The sequence below is a fragment of the Mastigoproctus giganteus genome, chromosome 2, assembly GCF_048544385.1.
Source record: "Mastigoproctus giganteus isolate SK-2022 chromosome 2, ASM4854438v1, whole genome shotgun sequence".
NCBI lineage: Eukaryota > Metazoa > Arthropoda > Arachnida > Uropygi > Thelyphonidae > Mastigoproctus > Mastigoproctus giganteus.
Genome location: NC_143576.1, coordinates 70753713 through 70771518, shown reverse-complemented (window position 1 = coordinate 70771518; position 17806 = coordinate 70753713).

Sequence of the window (17806 nt, the reverse complement as noted above, 5' to 3'; positions counted from 1 at the left end):
AAGTAAATCTACATCCTTCCTAAAATGAGGCCTCCAGACCTGTACGCAGTACTCAAGGCGTGGCCTGACCATTGCCTTATACAGAGGGATAATCACCTCCTTTTCCCTGCTAGCAAAATTCCTATATATCATTGACAAAACCCCCTTAACCTGCCCTGGCAGCCTGTCTGCATTGCTCAGAAAACTTCATATCTGACTGCACAATTACTCTCAGGTCTTTTTCATTTTCTACCACCTTAAGTGTAGTACCACAGAGTTGGTACGTTTCTCTGGGGTTACTTCTACCCATATACAGTACTTTGCATTTGTCAAGATTAAACTTCAGTTGCCACTTCTTAGCCCATCTGCCCAAATTATCTAGATCCTGTTGCAGTAACACACTGCCATTACTATCATTAACAACCCTGCCAACCTTTGTATCATCTGCAAACTTCGACATTACTGATATACCTTCATCAATATCATTGATAAATATACAAAACAACAGTGGACCTAACACCGAACCCTGTGGGACTCCACAGGTATCTTTGCAAGTGTATATTAAAGCTATATAATTTAAGAGAGGGGCATGTTCTCATACATATACAGGTGCTGGATAATCAAAATATACAGCAGCTACATTCAGCCATGCATCAGCAAACACACACCGTCTGCAAATATATACTGATGGATCCAAATCTGATAGAGATGTAGGTGCTGCAGTGGTTCTTCCCACTTGTGCTATCTCTGAAAAACCTTTTCCTAGTTGTAGTATTTACACCGCTGAACTCCATGCAATAAAAATGGCTATCAAACATGCCAATAACAGGTCTAATGAAGAGATAATAATCTATACCAATTCCTTGAGTGCAGTAACTTCTTTACAACATAAATGTCCAAACTCTCATCCTATTCTGAAAGAAATCAGAGCACAGTTAATTAATCTCACAGAATATAACACCGAGGTAAAGTTCTGCTAGATTCCTGGGCATGCTGGAATCCAGGGAGATAAGAAAGCAGCAAAAAAGTCCAGTCAACCCCATGTCTTCACTTGCCTCAATTTCTTATATGGACTGCAAACTCATCATAAAATAGTTATGTATTGACCAATGGGCATCAGTATGGTAGCAACAGACCCATAATAAACTCTTCCAAATAAAGAAAAAGTCATAATACTGGAAATCTAGTTCACGATTAAACAGACAAGAGGTTGTCCTTGAAAGGACACACACTGGGCATTCCCATCTTACCCCACCCCTACTTGTTGACAAGTGATGAACCTCCTCACTGCATCATTAGCATTAGCATTAGCATTAGTAGAGGCATTTGATGCAAGAAAGCAAGCTTATGCAGCATCAGCCAAAAAAAAAAAAAAAAAAGTAACATAAATAAATAAAAATAACCACTTCCGCTTCACCCCTCTGTTCGTTCGAAATACCTGTCCAGCTGAGCCTTAAACTTATTTAGGCTATCAACTTCCACGACAAGGGATGGAAGTCTGTTCCACACACCAACCACCCGCTGGCTAAAGGCAAACTTCCGCACATCCATCCTACATCTGTCTTTCCTCAATTTGAATTTATGCCCTCTCAGGTGATTTTTCTGAGCTAGAGGAAGAATCCCATCAGCATTGAGCATGCTCAAACCATTCAAGGCTTTGTACACCTCTATCAGATCACCCCGCTGGTGCCTAGTTTCCAGACACTGTAATTTGCAAAACTTAAGCCTTTCTTCGTAAGAGAACCCCTTTGTCCCATTCACCAATCTAGTTGCCCTTCTCTGTACTCGTTCCAGCAGCTCTACATCCTTCCTGAAATGAGGCCTCCAGGCCTGTATACAGTACTCTAGGTGTGGCCTGACCATTGCCTTATACAAGGGAATAATCACCTCCTTATCCCTGCTAGAAAAATTCCTATATATCATTGACAATACACCATGAGCTACTCTTGCAGCTCGTCTGCACTGCTCAGAGAACTTCATATCTGCCTGCACCACCACCCCCAGGTCCCTTTCATTCTCTACCACTGTCAGTGTAGTACCACAGAGTTGATACGTTGCTCTGGGGTTGCTGTTTCCCATATGTAGTACTTTACATTTGTCAATGTTAAACTTCATTTGCCACCTCGAAGCCCATCTGCTCAACCTTTCCAAATCCTGTTGCAGCAGCATAGTGTCAGTAGTGTCCTTGACAACCCTGCCAACCTTCGTATCGTCTGCAAACTTGGACATTAAGCCTGATATACCATCATCAATATCATTTATAAATACAGAAAACAATAAAGGCCCCAATACTGAACCCTGAGGGACTCCACTAATAACATTAGTCCACGATGAGCAGTGTCCATTGATTACCACTCTCTGTCTTCTCCCCCTCAACCACACCCCTTTATCCATAGCAGCAACTTGCCTCCATGCCACACTGCTCCAATTTGTGCAGCAGTCCTCCATGTGCAACAGTATCAAAAGCCTTTCTAAGATCCAAGTATATAATATCAAAGTTATTCCCTGCATCCAGTTCTTTTGTGACTGCATCATAGTATCCAATCAAATTGGTCAGGCAAGACTTCCCCTTAACAAAACCATGCTGTGTCCTAGCTATAACTGAAGTCTTGTCTAGATGATCCTGCAGTGCTTCTTTCACCAGTGCCTCCATTAATTTTCCGGGAACAGAAGTTAAGCTCACAGGTCTATAATTATTTGTGTCAGCCTTTGATCCCCCTTTGTGAATTGGGGTCACATTTGCACATCTCCAGTCAATGGGTACCTCCCCTGAGTCCAAGGAAGCTCTCATAATTATGGCTAAGGGTTTGCTTACCTCCTTTGCTGCCTCCTTTAATATAACTGGATAGATCCCATCCACCCCAGGTGCCTTTCTTGTGTTTATCTTCAACAATTTCTCCTCCACTTTGCTCTCAGTTATTACAAGATTCTCTAGCTTACTGCTAGAGTTGAATACACCTCTGGCATTCCCCTCGCTGAATAACTCCTCATGTGTGAATGTCGATGCAAAATATTCATTTAGTTTGTTAGCTACCCGAGCAGGGTCATCAACAGTTGACCCATCGATCTCAAATGGACCAATCTGATTCATCCCCTTCCTTCTAGAGTGTACATAAGTAAAGAACTCTTTGCTGTTTTTCTTCGCATCCCTTGCCAAGGATCTCTCGTAATCTGCCTTCGCCTGCCTAACCTCCTTTGTAACTTGGTTACAGATCAACTTGTATCTATCATAGGCGTCCGTGTCACGTGTTAATTTGTATGTATCCCATGCATTTTTCTTCTCTGCCATATGCCTCATTAGTTCATCTGACAACCATTTAGGCCTAAACCTTGAACAATATTTCTTAGTTGGTATGTAAAGCCTAGTAGCTTCCACGATAAGTTCTTTGAATGCTTCCCATTTTGAATTTGCTGTAGGCAATATCATCAGTTGATCCCACTGTATAGAATTTAAATACTGTCTCAGTCCATTGTAGTCGCCTTTACGAAAGCAATACCCCTTCCCTTTACCCCTAATGGTAGTTACCTCTTTGAGTAACTCCCACTTCAGCACACTGTGATCACTGCCACCAAGTGGTTCATTTATCTGCAGATTCTTAATGCATGAAGAATCACTACTGATAATCAAATCAAGAGTATTACTCCCTCTAGTTGCCTCCCGAACATGCTGATGTAGAAAACAATCATCCAATAAATCCACAAAAGCCTTGCTACTGTGTGAGTGACCAGCCCCCAAATTCCAGTCAATATCTGGGAAATTAAAATCCCCCATTATAAGACTCCCTGATTTACTGGCCCACTCTATTTCTCCGAACATTTTCTTATTATACTCATCAGAGTCATTAGGCCTATAGCACACTCCTACTCTCAATTTTGATCTCCCAATGCTTATGTCACACCAAACTGACTCGACACTGCACTGTCCAGCGATGTCGACTGGCTTCACTTCCTTGGATTTTATGTGTTTTTTAACTAATAGCATAACCCCTCCTCCCTTCCTATCCTGTCTATCCTTTCTGTAGACATTGTACTCCCCAAATTCCAGTTCTGCATTTCTTATATCTGTGTGACACCACGTCTCTGAAATCCCCACAATATCTGCCTTTGATGTTTTGAGCAATACCTCAAATTCATCAAATTTATTTACTAAACTCCTAGCATTGGTGTACACACAAGTATACATGCACCTGTTCTTTTTCTTAGCTACCCTAACACAACCCATGTGTTTACTTGTACCCCAATGATTCCCAGCAGTCTCTGAAATATCCTGCATCTTATTTTCCAGGCTGCGGCTCATTCCAATAGAAGCAGTGCAAGAATCACTTTCACCTCTGCCAGTGGCTACTGTTAATCTATTAGTCCTTGTATCCCCCCAATCTAGCAGTTTTCCGACCCACCTAACATTGCCTCGATAGCATCAGCAAACATTCTTGCACCCTTTCAATTTAAGTGTATCCCATCCCTGTAGAAGCAGTCTCTCCTGTTAACAAGTACAGACCAGGCTGAAAAAAATTCTACCCCTTGAGCCCTGCACAATCTTTCCAGGGCCGAATTGATTGACAGGGCTCTCATCATATACTCCCTCCTATCGTGTATCCCTCCCTCCTATCCTGTATATCATTGACATAAGCTACTCTTGCAGCCCGTCTGCACTGCTCAGAGAACTTCATATCTGCCTGCACAACCACCCCCAAGTCCCTTTCATTCTCTACCACTGTCAGTGTAGTACCACAGAGTTGATACGTTGCTCTGGGGTTGCTGTTTCCCATGTGTAGTACTTTACATTTGTCAATGTTAAACTTCATTTGCCACCTCTCAGCCCATCTGCTCAACCTTTCCAGATCCTGTTGCAGTAGCATAGTGTCAGTAGTGTCCTTGACAACCCTGCCAACCTTTGTATTGTCTGCAAACCTGGACATTAAGCTTGATATACCATCATCAATATCATTTATAAATACAGAAAACAATAATGGACCCAACACTGAGCCCTGAGGGACTCCACTAATAACATTAGTCCACGATGAGCAGTGTCCATTGATTACCACTCTCTGTCTTCTCCCCCTCAACCATCCCTTTATGCATAGCAGCAATTTGTCTCCAATGTCACACTGCTCCAATTTGTGTAGTAGTCTTCCATGTGCAACAGTATCAAAAGCCTTTATAAGATCCAAGTATATAATATCAAAGCTATTCCCTGCATCCAGTTCTTTTGTGACTGCATCATAGTATCCAATCAAATTGGTCAGGCAAGACTTCCCCTTAACAAAACCATGCTGTGTCCGAGCTATAACTGAAGTCTTGTCTAAATGATCCTGCAGTGCTTCTTTAACCAGTGCCTCCATTAATTTTCCTGGAACAGAAGTTAAGCTCACAGATCTGTAATTACTTGTGTCAGCCTTTGATCCTCCTTTGTGAATTGGGGTCACATTTGCACATTTCCAGTCTATGGGTACCTCCCCTGAGTCCAAACAAGCTCTCATAATTATGGCTAAGGGTTTGCTTACTTCCTTTGCTGCCTCCTTTAATATAACTGGATAGATCCCATCCACCCCGGGTGCCTTTCTTGTGTTTATCTTCAACAATTTCTCCTCCACTTTACTCCCAGTTATTTCAAGATTCTGTAGCTTACTGCTAGAGTCGAATACACCTCTGGCATTCCCCTCGCTGAATAACTCCTCATATGTGAATGTCGATGCAAAATATTCATTTAGTTTGTTAGCTACCTGAGCAGGATCATCAACAGTTGACCCATCAATATCAAGTGGACCAATCTGATTCATCCCCTTCCTGCTAGAGTTTACATAAGTAAAGAACTCTTTGCTGTTTTTCTTTGCATCCCTTGCCAAGGATTTCTCGTAATCTGCCTTCGCCTGCCTAACCTCCTTTGTAACCTGGTTGTATATCAACTTGTATCTATCATAGGCTTCTGTGTCATGTGTTAATTTGTAAGTATCCCATGCATTTTTCTTCTCTGCCATATGCCTCATTAGTTCATCTGACATCCATTTTGGCCTAAACCTTGAACAATATTTCTTAGTTGGTATGTAAAGCCTAGTAGCTTCCAAGATAAGTTCTTTGAATGCTTCCCATTTTGAATTTGCTGTTGGTAACATCATCAGTTGGTACCACTGTATAGAATTTAAATACTGTCTCAGTCCATCGTAGTCGCCTTTACGGAAGCAATAACCGCTCCCTTTACCCCTAATGGTAGTTACCTCTTTGAGTAAATCCCACTTCAGCACACTGTGATCACTGCCGCCTAGTGGTTCATTTATCTGCAGATTCTTAATGCATGAAGAATCACTGCTGATAATCAAATCAAGAGTATTACTCCCTCTAGTTGCCTCCCGAACATGCTGATGTAGAAAACAATCATCCAATAAATCCACAAAAGCCTTGCTAGTGTATGAGTGACCAACTCACAAATTCCAGTCAATATCTGGGAAATTAAAATCTCCCATTATAAGACTCTCTGATTTACTGGCCCACTTTATTTCCCTGTACAGTTTCTTATTATACTCATTCATTGTTGCGTCATATTGCAAAACTTTCCTAGTACCCTTTGTAGCTAAAGGACTCACTAGGTAGCAGTGATCTCAATGTATTAATGTGGGATTTACTTAAAGATGTAACCAATGTCAAAGGAAAAGGAAAGGGTGTTTGTTTTTTGAAAGTGGACAACAGCTGTTTAAGACAGCGTTTAAATTCAATGAAGTAACTAACAGAAAATTCTAAATGGAAAGAATTCGCTATTGTAGAAGCGACTGGGTTTTATACCAACTAAGTAGTAAGGTATACAGTGGAAGACACAGACCTAAATGAATGTCAGGTGAAATGAGGAGACATTGGCAGAGAAGAAAAATACAAGGGATACATATAAATGATCAGTTGCCACCAGTAGGTATAAACTGGTCTGCAATCAAGCGACTAAAATTGTTTGGCAAGTTAAGGCAGATTACAATAAATCTCTGGCAGAAATGGAAATAAAAGCAGCAGATACTTCTTTATTTATGTAAAGAAGCGAACGAAGAAGTTGAATTACAATGTTCCACTAGATATGATTGGATTAACTGTTTGATTATGCTCAGGTTGCTGATAAACAGAATGATTATGCACCTACATCCACACATGAGGAATTTTTTAGTGATGGTAATGACAGAAGTTAATCAAATTCTGGCAGTGAGCTGAACGATTTTGTGTGATAGCTGAGAAGAAATCAGAAGAGAAATTGTTGAAGCTAAAGGTAAAAAAAAAATTTCGTGGATGGCATCTATCCAGTTATATTAAAGAAGGCAGCAAAAGAGGTAAGCATACCTTTGGCCATGATCATGAGAGCAATCTTAAATTCTGGGTGGTGGGTTCCCTGTGGGCTGGAGATGTGCGAAAATATCCCTAATTCTCAAAGGGGGACATGAGTAATTACAGATATGCTAGCTTAACATCTGTTCCAGGGAAAATAATGAAATCACTGGATAAAGAAGTAATGCAGAACCATCAAGATAGTTGTGCAGCATGGATTTGTTAAGGGGTGATCATGTTGTTGTAATAGAGTTTTAGGAACATCAGCAGCTAAGGCCAATTTCTCCGTGTATACTGTCTGTAAATTTCATGTCATCACTGGTCGATTTTCTGTTTGCCGGACTAAAAAACACAAGTTTTCGGGAGAAAAATCATGCTACCCTCGTCGGAGAACGACTAACTAAGCCACGTTGTGAAAGAGACCCATAAAAATTTCTTCTCCTCTATGGGACTAGAACTCGGGCCTTTTCCACCCACTTGGTGTGGGGAAGACCGAGATCCTACATAATGTGCTACGAGAGCTGGGCGATCTTTTCTATTTACTTTGATTGGATATTATGACATAGTAAGAAAGGAACTCGATGAAAAGAAAAAAATGACATCATATACTTAAATTCCAGAAAGCCTTTTCTTAGTATTGCACATGATAGACTGCTGTAGAAATTGGTGCAGTGTGGCATTAAAGGAAATTTACTACTAGGGATAAAAAAGACGGTTGAGTGAGAAAAGACAGAGAGTGGTTGCCAGTGGGTACTGCTCTTCTTGACTAATGTTATTAGTGGAGGCCACAGAGTTTAGTGTTGGGCCCGGTGTTGTTTTTTATATTTATTAATGCTATTGATGAAGATATATCAGGCTTCATGTATACGTTTGCAGATGAGAAGAAGGTTGACAGTTATACCGCAGTAGTCAGAATAGTGAATTATAGTATCGAGGATATCCAACTGCAACAAGGTAGTAGTAGTGGCATGTAATGCAAGAAAGCAAATGTATGAGCTTATGCAGCATCAGCCAAAAAAAAAAAAAAAAAAAAATCACACCATTCCCTCCAAATGCCTGTCCAGTTCCTCCTTAAATTTATTCAACCTATCAACTTCCACAACGACAGATGGCAGTTTGTTCCAGCAATTAACCACCCGCTGGCTAAAGGAAAATTTCCGCACATCTATTCTACATCTGTCTTTTCTTAATTTGAATTTATGCCCCCTTACATTCGTAATCTGAACAAGTGGAAGGATCCCATCAGAATTCAGCGTGCTCAACCCATTCAAGGCCTTATATACCTCAATCAGATCACCGCGCAGGTGCCTAGTCTCCAGCCACTGCAATTTGCAGAACTTAAGCCTCTCTTGGTAAGAGGATCCCTTCATTCCCCTCACCAATCTTGTTGCCCTTCTCTGTACACGCTCAAGTAAATCTACATCCTTCCTAAAATGAGACCTCCAGACCTGTACGCAGTACTCAAGGCATGGCCTGACCATTGCCTTATACAGAGGGATAATCACCTCCTTTTCCCTGCTAGCAAAATTCCTATATATCATTGACAAAACCCCATGACCTGCCCTGGCAGCCTGTCTGCATTGTCAGAAAACTTCATATTTGCCTGCACAATTACTCCCAGGTCGTTTTCATTTTCTACCACCTTAAGTGTAGTACCACATAGTTGGTACGTTTCTCTGGGGTTACTTCTACCCATATGTAGTACTTTGCATTTGTCAAGGTTAAACTTCAGTTGCCACTTCTTAGCCCATCTGTCCAAATTATCTAGATCCTGTTGCAGTAGCACACTGCCATTACTATCATTAACAACCCTGCCAACCTTTGTATCATCTGCAAACTTCGACATTAAGCCTGATATACCTTCATCAATATCATTGATAAATATACAAAACAACAGTGGACCCAACACCGAACCCTGTGGGACTCCACTAATAACATTAGTCCAAGAAGAGCAGCACCCATTGATTACCACCCTCTGTCTTCTAGAACTTAACCATCCTTTTATCCATTGTAGCAACTTACCCTTAATACCATTCTGCTCCAATTTGTACAATAGTCTTCCATGCGCAACAGTGTCAAAAGCTTTCCTGAAATCCAAATATATGATATCAAAATTATTTTTCGCATCCAGTTCCTTTGTAACCACATCATAATATCCTATCAAATTTGTCAGACAAGACTTTCCCTCAACAAACCCATGCTGTGTCTGAATTATTGCTGCAGTCTTGTCTAGATGATCCTGCAATGCATCCTTAACCAGCGACTCCATTATTTTACCCGGAACAGAAGTTAAACTAACTGGTCTGTAGTTACTCGTGTCACCCTTCGATCCCCCTTTGTGAATTGGGGATACATTTTCACATATCCAGTCCGTGGGAACCTCCCCTGAGTCCAAGGATGCTCTCATAATTATGGCTAAGGGTTTGCTTAGTTGCCTTGCCGCCTCCTTTAATATAACTGGATAGATCCCATCCACCCCAGGTGCTTTTCTTACGTTTAACTTCAACAATTTCTCTTCCACTTTGCTCTCTGTTATTACAAAATCATTAAGTATCTTGCTACAATTTGATAACCTGCTGCCATTTTCAAACCTTAATAAATGGTTTTGATTTCATTTCGTTATGATGCGCCAAGTCTAACTGCAACAAGGTCTGGAAGAATTAGGCAGATGGCTGAGAAGTGGCAACTGTAGTTTAATATTGAAAAATGCAAAGTATTTCATAGGAGGAGCAATAATTTCAGATTAATGTACCAGCTATGAGATACTACTCTCAGCAGATAAACAGAATGAATCCACCAGAGAAGCATGAATTCGAACTGATGTATGATGGTTTCAGTTCGGATGTGCGGAAATTGGCCTTCAGTCATAGGGTGGTTGATTGCTGGAACAAACTCCCATCCGGTATTGTAGAGGTGGGTAGTTTTGAATAAATTCAAAGAAGAAATAGATAAACTGTTAGTGGATAGATAGGTGAAATGGGAAGTGTTTTTTTTTTTTTTTTTTTTTTTTTTTGTTTTTTTTATGACTGATGTTTTGTAAGCTTGCATTCTTTCATTATTTGCAGCTATTACAACAACAACTGGTACTAATAATAAGACGGACAAGACAATCCGCACAATAGACTGCACATAATCCTCGTTGACAAGATCGGAAAAGACTACTTATCTAATCAACATAGCGGTGCTGTTGTTGTAGTTATTGGGTTTTAGGATCATCGGCTACTTAGGCCATGTTGTTCCGTGTGTATTGTTTGAGAACTGCATGTGTTCTGAGTTTCTGGGAGAAACTCAGAACACACGAAATCCGAGTTTCCGGGAGAAAAATCATGCTCCCCTCGCCTGAGACCGACTAACTCAGCCACGATGTGAAAAAGACCCGTAAAAATTTCTCCAGCCATCATCGGGATTTGAATTCAGGTCTTTTCCACCCTGTGTGGGGAGGACGGCGATCCTACCAACTGTGCTACCCACGAGGGTAGTGGTGCCCAACACTGGCGTCCATAAAAAGAACGCCACATGGAAAAGATCAGCAAGTACACGGACCTAATACAGGAGATCAAAGAGATGGGGCATACGGAACAAGAAGCGACCATCCCGATAATTGAAGAGCCTGGCAGCAATAAAACACTTACAAGGAACGCAGAGAACACTTAAAAGGAAGTCCAGAAAGTCGCGATCCTGAATACCTGTAGGACAGTCAGAGAGTTCCTTGAATAATAGTAATAACAGCCGAACATAACGACCACCCTGTCTGCTTGGTACGAATACCCATCACGGGGTTTATCCCATTAAGAAAAAATATAATAATAATAATAACATGTCTGATAAATAATGTGTCCACGGAAAACGAAATAAGTCAAGTTCCGGTGGGACCGATTATGGAGTGAAAAACCCATAAAATTCCTTGCATCATTGACAATATTCGCACATCTGCTTTTACCACTCGGTCTTGAGAAGACATTGATTATAACCACTGTGCTATACACGATGAATAAAAGTAGAAAGATAATTCAAGTGGGGACTTTGATATAGACGTTTGAATATTCACTACGATTATGTTTTTATACCCTAAAATGGTATTCTTAGCTGCTACACGGGATCAGAGAGTGTTATGCTGAAAACGCATCTTATTTTAGTACAGCGATTGGCGTTTAAATTAATCGCTGGCGAACCCACCATACTGGCTGGCTTTCCTGCCAATAGCGTGGTCCGCCACTGCGGTGATGGTCGATAGCTGGTTAGATATGACCATTAGCAGTACCTATGTTATTTAATGAAATATTTGTTATTTGATTTTTAGGAGCATTAGCAACTAAGGCCATATAGCTCCGGGATATGCGGTGGTCATTCCCTGACCTTTCCGCATCCTCCGTATTTGGTGGTGACGGGCTCGAACCCCGGTCTAATCAAGAAGCGTGTGCTACTGCTGCTCCTTCCCACCTGGCTACGGAGGCGCCATTTAATGAAATCATTCACAGTGAATTACGTAAGTGTAACCTTAAACTTAATCATAAGACGTTAACATGAAAGTTTGCAAACTCCAAGCTTTTATGCTTTTGTTTACGTGGTTTAAAACAAGACACAATCATAGAGGTTATGAAAGTCCCATTGTTGAATCCCTCTCTGGTTCAACGCATGAATCCACCATCACATGTACTTGCACTTCTAAGTTTTCTGATGCAAAACACCTAACATGTATGCTTCGGCGTTATTTATAACTATAAACTGCACAGCTATATCATGCAAACATCAATTTTTTGAAGTATGAAAGAAAAGCATGTTGTGTTTCCCTGGTTAACAAATATGTTTACGGCCATGTTTATGTTCCCATTGTGAATGTTGGTATGACTTCTTAATTTTATGGTACCGTTTGTTATGTTATTTTTATGTTTAATTTTCATTGTGAATGGGCCTTTAGAGAATACAATATTATTTATTAAGAATGCCGCGTTCGCTATTTCATCGTCGACCACTATATTAAAATAATATTAAATTACATTTTAATTTTATTATTTAATGTGAACTATCGGCCACCCAAGGGATTTGGCTGCCTGCGTGCATGCATGCACTGCACACCTACCAGAACTGGCCCTGGGTGTTACTCTTGGTCCAGGAACTCTCTGACTATTCTACAGGTGTTTTGGATTGCGACTTTATGGAGTTCCTTGTAAGTGTTCGCTGGGAGACCTATTGCTGCTAGGCTGTTGTGTAAGGTCCTTAGCACCACCTGTGGTTGACACGATGATCGGGATAGATGTTACTTGTTGCATATACCACATCTCTTTGATCTCCTGTCTGAGGTTTGTGTACTTCCTGATTTTTTTCCCCATGGATTTTCTGCAGGTTGCCAGTGTTGGGTACTGCTATGTCAATCAGTTAGGTAGCTTTTTCCTTCTTGTCCACAAGCATTATGTCCGGTCTGTTATGCGGGATTGTCCTATTCGTTATTATGGCGCTGTCCCAGTACAGCTTGTGGGTAGGGGTCTCTAGTACTGCCTGGGGTTCGTACTTCTAGTATGGTACACTTTCTTCGGTCAATTGGTATTTCCTTGCTAGCTTCTGATGTATTATCCTGGCTACCTGGTCGTGTCTATGAGTGTACTCAGCTGGGTGATCACCTTGCACTGCGCGGTGAGGTGTTGGATCGTTTCTGAGGTCAGGTGGCATCGTCGACATGTGTCATCGAACACTCCGTGCTCCTTGGCGATTTATTTTCTGTAGTTTCTGGTGTTGATTACCTGGTCTTGGATGGGGAGCATGAATCCTTCAGTCTCGGGGAAGCGCCTCCCGCTCGTGAACCATGCATTGGAAGCAATTTTATCTATGTGATCTTTTTAGCATTAGCATTAGTAGAGGCATATGATGCAAGAAAGCAAGCTTATTCAGCATGAGCCAAAAAAAACAAAAAAAAAAAAAAACAACAACCACTACTCCCATTTCACCCCTCCGTTCGTTCGAAATACCTGTCCAGCTGAGCCTTAAATTTGTTTAGGCTATCAACTTCAACAACTAGCGATGGGAGTCTATTCCACAAACCAACTGCCCGCTGGCTAAAGGCAAATTTCCGCACATCTATCTGACATCCGTCCTTCCTCAATTTGAATTTATGCCCTCTCAGGTGATTATTCTGAGCAAGAGGAAGAATCCCATCGGCATTGAGCATGCTCAAGCCATTCAAAGCCTTATACACCTCTATCAGATCACCTCGCCGATGCCTAGTCTCCAGACACTATAATGATCTCCATCTTGATGGAGATCATTATAGTGTCTGCCATGGAGTGTCTTTTCTGCCCATATTTCTAGCTTTGTTTATGCCTCCTGGTTGGGGCGGACTCCTCGCTTAGGTTGAGTGGGGTATACCGCTTGTGTATCTTCCTTATGGCCTGCTGGAGTGCTGCTGTGTGTTTCTGAAAGTAATCCTTCAGGTTAACTATCGCTGTCTTCTGTTGCTCAATGAGGTCTATCAGGCCCCTTTCTCCTTTCCGGGCAATTGTCAGTCTCTCCACGGTAGATTTCTGGTGGTATTGGTAGCTCTTGTTCATCATTATCCTTGTCTTTCTCATGATATCCTCCAGCTCGGTGTTAGTCCAATCTATGACCCCGAAGGAGTATGTTAGCACTGGAACTGCATAGGTGTTTATGGCTTTAACTGTGTTTCCTCCGTTCAGCTTTGCTTTCAGCAGGCTTCTGAGTCTCTGATGGTATTTTTCGGTCAGGCAGGCCTTAATTTCCTTTTGCTGTAACTGCTGAGCCTGCATCATCCCCAAGTATTTGTATGCCTCTCCCTCTGCCATGGTTTCGATCTCATTACCAGTCTGCAGCTGGTAGTTTCGTTTGCAGTGGCGAATTACCCATTAAGGCAATGAGGCACGTGCCTAGGGACCCCAGGCTTTGGAGGCCCCCAAGATAAGGCATTTTCCTATAGTGTTCTAAAATAGATTAATGTTTTCAGTAAACATCATAAAAATCTTGATTAATTTAAGCGAAAATTTAAGCAAAAAATTCAAAAGTACAAAATTTCATTTATTTGCCACCTAATTTTTATTTATTTTTTATTCTTTTTTATTTTATTATTATTTTTTGGGGCCCCCAAATATAATTTGGCTAGGGGCCCCAACTATCCTTAATCCGCCACTGTTCGTTTTACTAATTTTCCGTGGTGTAATTGGTGGGTCTTGCATTTGTCTAGAACAAATTCCATACTAATATCATTGCTGAATTCTTCGGTGATCTGGAGCAGTTGCAGGAGGTGCTTCTCGGTTCCCGCATAGAGCTTAATGTCATCCACGTATATCAGGTGGGAGAGTGTAGAGGTTCTTCCTTCCTTCCTTCTTTGAGGTTATATCCGTACTTGCTACTGTTGAGCATGGTGGACAGTGGGTCAAGTGCTAGACAGAACCACAATGAGCTCAGGGCATCTCCCTGAAAGATTCCTCTCCCGATGAGGATTGGCCTGGTTGTGATAATTTTGACCTTAATGGTGGCACCCCATTTCGCCATTGTTTCTCCTAGGAAGTCTGTCACTATCGGAATGACTTTGTAGATGTTGAGCCTGTATTAGCCAGCTATGAGGCACGGAGTTGAATGCATTGCGGTAATCGATGTAGGCTCTGTACATGTTGCGGCGCTTCTTGTAGGCTTGCTCCATAACCGCCGCATCTATGGTTAATTTCTCCTTGCATCTTTTACATCCTTTCTGCTGTTCAGCCATTATGTTCTGGTTCTCCAAGTTGTCTGATATCTTCCTGTTTATGCAGCTCGTCAGGATCTTGTTTATTGTTGGGAGGCAGGTGATTGGCCTTTATTTCACCTGGTTTCTTGTTTCTTCGTCTTTAGGCTTCAGATATGTGATTCCTTGAAAGAGAAACTTCGGGATTGTCACTGGGTGCCTTATCATTCAGTTGAACTGCTCTGCCAGTTGCTTGTGTGTGTGCAAGTGAGCTTCTTATAAAAGTAGTTAGGGACGTTATCTATTCCTGGAATTCGCCTGTTGATAGTTCTTGATCGTCTGTTTTACTTCTTCTTCCCGAATCTTCCACACTCTCATTTCTTGTACGTCCTTGGTTTTCTTGAGTTCTAGTTCTATCCAGGGGGATCGGCTGTTATTTCTTACTTCCCTGTTCCATATGTTTCCCCAGAACTTCTCAATCGTCTTCTGCTCGGGTGGTCCGTTCCCTTTTCTCCCATTTTCTCCGAGATTCCTGTAGAAGCCTCTTTGGTCCTCATCGAAGATTCGGTTGTTTATCTTCCTCTTGGAGCTCTCTTTGAATCGGCGTAGTCCGCTTAAATGTGTCCAAGTACTCTGCTATTCTCTTATTTTTTGTCTCATATCTGCTGTGGACGCTGTCTGTCTTGAGGATGCTCTTCACTTTTCCAATTAATTTCTTACTCCTATTGCTCCGTTGGTACTGGGTCATTTGGCCTATCTTGACTCTTAATTCTTCTGTCTTCTGCTGAAGTCTTCTTTCCCAAGCTGGCGGTTCCTTCTGTTCTCGGTTCTTCTGCTGCTGCTCTCTCGTTTTTCTTCCATTAATCCTTGTGGCTGCTACTGCAGCACAATACACGGCTGTGAGGATGGCTTCCAGTGGTGCACTATTGCTGTCGAGGTAATGCGGTATTATGTGCCGATTGACCTCTGTGACCCTCCACAAGGTTCTATTTGGCCTCTGCTTCGGTATCACGTTAGTCTTTGTGGGGTACATTAATTTGAATTCTGTTAGGTCCTTCTTCCACTCGTCCACTATTCTGGATATCATGACATTGTCTCTTTCAACTTCAGCTGCTGCGGGTTGTACTTCTTCTTGCTCTTCTTAGTCTGATTCTGTGGTGGTATGTTTTTTCTCCTCTGATTTCATATTCTTTATCCTTTGTAGTTGACCGCTCACGTCCTGCTTGATTGTTTCCAAGGTTGCAGGGGCTATCAGGTTTTTGTGACAATGGTCCTTCTCTGGTCCCCCTATTCGCTGTTCAGTAACCTGAATATCCGGGAATCATTCCAACCACTTGGTATGCAGTCTCGCCCTGTAAGTTGTCATATCGGTCTCCAGCTTCGTTATTTCGTAGTATGCTTGCATGGTGTACGTATTCATTTCGATGCTCCACTTCATGCATTGGCGTTTTCTCCCTTCCTGGGTGGTCACTAGCACAGTTGTGCAGGAAACACTTCGAGTTGGTTGGGCTGGATGGTCTTTCCCCTTCTCTTGTGGTAGCCATACAGAGTACAGCGCCACTTGCTTCACTGTCTTCCTCGGGAGATCGTCTCTGATTATTCGAATCGACCTCTCTGACTAAGGCCCGAACGCGAGTGACTTTATCCTGCGCCAAACTCGATGCAGTATGATTAATATTTCTCTGCGACATCATCCATCTATGGAGGTGAACCTGTTTAGCTTTGGCTTATGTCCAGTGGTAATTCTGGGAGTGACGCCAGATGGTGCCACAATCTGCCTTAGCCGCCATTCCGACCTTGGGGTAGGTAGGTCCATTGGAGCAACTTTAACGATGTTTATTTATTTATTAATTTTTATTACTATTAATTTATTTATTTATTTATTTATTATTATTATTATTATCCTCCATGTGGTTCAAGGAGGCCTAAGGCTTATGATGCACCATCCAAAAAAAATTTCTGAATTATCTGAGAGAGAGAGAGAGAGAGAGAGAGAGAGAGAGAGAGAGAGAGAGAGAGAGAGAGAGAGAGAGAGAGAGAGAGAGAGAGAGAAGAATGATGATATCCAGCTCAGGTTCTTGGGTGTACCAAGCCCATACCAGATCTGAGCCCCTGGGGTATATAAGGAATTACCGGGTAATCCTAATAATCCTGTAATTTGCAAAACTTAAGAAAGGCTTAAGTTTTGCAAATTACAGAGTCTGGAGACTAGGCATCGGCGAGGTGATCTGATAGAGGTGGATAAGGCTTTGAATGGCTTGAGCATGCTCAATGCCAATGGGATTCTTCCTCTTGCTCAGAATAATCACCTGAGAGGGCATAAATTCAAATTGAGGAAGGACGGATGTCGGAGAGATGTGCGGAAATTTGCCTTTAGCCAGCGGGCAGTTGGTTTGTGGAATAGACTTCTATCACTTGTTGTTGAAGTTGATAGCCTAAACAAATTTAAGGCTCAGCTAGACAGGTATTTCGAACGAACGGAGGGGTGGAATGGGAGTAGTGGTTGTGCTCTTTTTTTTTTTTGGCTGATGCTGAATAAGTTTGCTTTCTTGCATCATATGCCTCTACTAATGCTAATGCTAATGACAGTTTAATGGTTTGGTTTTTCTTTGATTAAGGAGTCTACAAGCATAGCACAGTGGTAATGTCACCATACCGGGTGGAAAAGGCTCGAGTTCAAATCCGTCGATGACGCAAGGAACTGTAATGGGTACTTTTCAATCTGTGGCTGAGTTAGTGTGTCTCAGGCGTAGATATCAAGGTTTTCTTCTCAGAAACTGGGAAGGAAAACTTGAATAGATTTGTGGTTTTTCTTTCCAGCAAAACTGGCAAATCAACCAGAGAACACACGCAATTTAC